The sequence below is a fragment of the Echinops telfairi genome, unplaced genomic scaffold, assembly GCF_000313985.2.
Source record: "Echinops telfairi isolate 266 unplaced genomic scaffold, ASM31398v2 ScPeMD7_4;HRSCAF=17, whole genome shotgun sequence".
NCBI lineage: Eukaryota > Metazoa > Chordata > Mammalia > Afrosoricida > Tenrecidae > Echinops > Echinops telfairi.
In genome coordinates this window covers 51,942,224-51,945,648 of record NW_022103900.1, presented here as the reverse complement: position 1 = coordinate 51,945,648, position 3,425 = coordinate 51,942,224, and the positions used below count along the sequence as shown (strand labels likewise).

The following is a 3,425-nucleotide window of genomic DNA, read 5'->3' as shown; positions in this document are numbered from 1 at the left end:
AGGGAGGGAGGGGAAAAAATGAGCCAAGGGCTCAAGCAGGAAGCAAATGTTTCGAGAGTGGTGATGGCAACAAATGTACAAATGTGCTTGACACAATTGGTGGATGTATGGATTGTGATAGAGTTGTATGTACCCCTAATAAAATGATTTTAAAGAGTGAAAATAAACGAATTATACTTCCAGCTTAAAGCAAAACCTCAAAAGAACATCAGGTAACCCTAAAGGAAGTGTAAGAAAGGAAATAATGAAACCTAAAATTAAAATGGTAGAGAATAGTAACATAGCAGATTCAGTGACTCTGTATAGTGTGTGTGTGTGTGTGTGTGTGTGTGTGTGTGTGTGTGTCTACAAGCCATCAGTGAACTTGATCATGTAAAGAAGAGAAGTGAAAATATATAAAATATAACAAGGGAGGCAAACAGCCATTTTATCTTAGTTATTTTGTGATACTATAAGAAAAATGTCAAAAGTGAGTGGCTTTAACAAATTTATTTTCTCACAGGTTTGGAGGCTTGAAGTTCAAATTCAGGGCATCAGCTCTCAGGAAAGCCATTCTTCCCTGGGCTCTGGAGAAAGTCTTTCTGAGCTTTGCTCCTAAGAATTTCATATAACTTGGCTTCTGCCTTCCTCCATTTCTGCTGGTCTAAGCTCTTCTTTATCTCAAAGCAAACAGACTCGAGACACTCATTCATTCACTTTACTCTTTGCCATCAAGGCAATTCTGACCCAGACAACAGGGTACCCTTGTAGGTTTCTGAGACTGTATGTAACTCTTCACCAGAGTAGAAAGCCACCACTTTCTCCCACTGAGACCTTGGTGGTTTTGAACTGCTGATCTTGTGGTTAGCAGCCCAAGATTATGCCACCAAGATTACCCATTCAAGACACAGCCTGCACTAATCCTGTTTCGTGAACATAATAGAGACAGCCCATCCCTAAATGAGATTCTAGCCACACACATACTGCTCCTGGACAGAGTGGCAGCTTGCAACCCTACCAGGGCAGTTTTCCCCGGACTGTGATTTGGAAACAACTTGATGTAAGTGAGTTTGGGTTTTGGTTTTATATAATTGGGGGCCAGGGAGGCACAATTCAACTCATAATAGCATTGAAAAAAATTTTTATACCAATTCCATACCTCACAAAACCATTCCAAGTCCGCTGCAGACCTCAGCTGCAATTCATTTGAGTATCTAGTTGAAATCAATAATTTCCAAGAAAATGCAGATTACTAAAAATGACCCATAAGAGTGAGGAAACTTAACAAGCATGACTTAATATAGGACGTAGATAATATAATATTAAGGAAATAAAAGCAGCAGGAGCAGAGCTCAGTTCTATTCTGAACGCTCAAAGACCTACTGCTCTATAATTGTTTCAGGTCATCAAAAGTGATTGGATGCTTCCTAATTTATTTTATGAAGTAATATAATAGCAATACTTAAATCTGCCAAAAAACAATATTAAAAGGAAGCAACAAAGCAAAATCCCTAATGAATATAAATATTAAATATATAGTCCAAACCAAACTCACTGCCATCAAGTCGATGCCAACTCATAGCAACCCTATAGGACAGGGAAACTGACTGTCCCTGTGGGTTTCCAGTACTGTAACACTTTAAGGGAGTAGAAAACCTCCTCTTTCTCCCTGGAGCAGCTGGTGGTATCCAACTACTGACCTTCCATATTGCAGCCCAACATGTAACCACTACACCACCAGGGTCCCAGCAAATATATACTGTTGTTGTTGTTGTTGTTGTTGTTAAGAAGTAAAACACATGGCCATGTGTGATTATTCTTGAAGTACAAGAATGGGTCAGTATAATACCTGTTTATGTTATAATGTATTATAATTATGTTATAATATCCATTTATGTTATACTTCATTTATTTTCCAGGAAATAAATCATATAATTATTTGCATATGTATTAAAGCCTTTGGCAAAGTTTGCTCATAGAAAATAACATATACACAAGGAAGTGGGAATTATGGGATATGTCTTTAAATGTTAAAACAGCATAGAAAATTCAGTCGACACTGTATAGAGACAATAACCAGTTAGCAATTGGATTGGAAATCTCTGTTTACAATAGCAACCAAATGATTAAATACTAAGAGTAAACTTTTAACATGTGTATAATACCAATAAAGAGGAAAACTTTTGGAAAGTCACAAAAATAAACTTGGATAAGATGACTCAGCATTGTAAAGATATCATTGCTCCTTAACTTTGTGACTAAATTTAATGCAACCCCAGTAAAATTACCAGGAAACTTTTTTATGGCTTTAGACAGATTAATACCAGGGTCAGATGGCAACACAAGAATAGTCAGGAAGAGATTAAGAAAGTAAAACAACTGGGCGTCCCGGCTCTGCTAGACATTAAAACGTGTTTTAAAATTTGTAAATTAGGGTGTAGCCATGGCAGTTTGTGTGCTTTCCATCTGTGTCCGCCGCCACCTCCCCGTGGCCATCATACCCCTGCCTTGGGCCACCACTCTGGCCGTGGCCCGGCCACTCAGCACCACTCTATTTCCCTGGGGATCCGCAGTCGGTCTCGATGCTCCTGCAGGCTCCTGGTACAGTTACACAGCTGTGCCTCCAGTACAGTGGTGCACAACCATTGACGTTAGAAGGAATCCAGGACCGTGTTCTTTACGTGTATGATAAAATTGAAACTCTATGATAAGATTGACCCTGAAAAGCTTTCAGTAAATTCCTGTTTTATGAAAGACCTGGGCTTAGACAGTTTGGACCAAGTGGAGATTATCATGGCCGTGGAGGATGAATTTGGATTTGTAATATCCGGATAGAGATGCGGAGAAGTTTATGTGTCCACAAGAAATTATAGATTACATTGCAGATGAAAAGGATGTATGTGAATAATGTATCAGACCACCTTTCTTCCCTGTGAGAAGACTTGGATGACTCTGGCGAGTGTCCAATTGTAAGGCAGCCTATCAGCATCATTGCTGACTTTAACAGAGTAATTCTGTTGGACTTGTGTTTAAGTTGCCTTAAGTGTTTTGCCCTTTGAAAATAAATCTATAAAAATTAAAAATACATATTTTTTTGTATAATTAAAACAATGTGCTGCTGGCACATGAATAAGCAAATAGGCCACTGAAACAGAAAGTCCCAAAATAGATCCAAGTACCTATGGTAATGATAAAGGTAGTTGTGATCAAATCACTAGGTTAGAGCTAAGACTTTTTTTTTTTAGTCGTTTTTTTAGTCGGCTCATACAACTCTTATCACAACCCATACATACATCAATTGTGTAAAGCACATCTATACATTCATTGCCCTCATCATTCTCAAAATAATTTGCTCTCCACTTAAAGCCCCAACATTATTAGGTCCTCATTTTTCCCCTCCCTCCCCACTCCCCACTCCCTCATGAACCCTTGATAATTTATAAATT

General features: G+C 38.4%; 1 protein-coding gene and 1 pseudogene across 8 annotated transcripts in view; both read left to right on the top strand.

Moving 5' to 3' along the window:
* R3HDM1 (R3H domain containing 1) overlaps positions 1-3,425 on the top strand; it is a 192,284-nt gene that overhangs the window by 46,257 nt on the left and 142,602 nt on the right. The window lies entirely within an intron of this gene.
* On the top strand, positions 2,423-2,887 carry LOC101659923 (annotated as a pseudogene).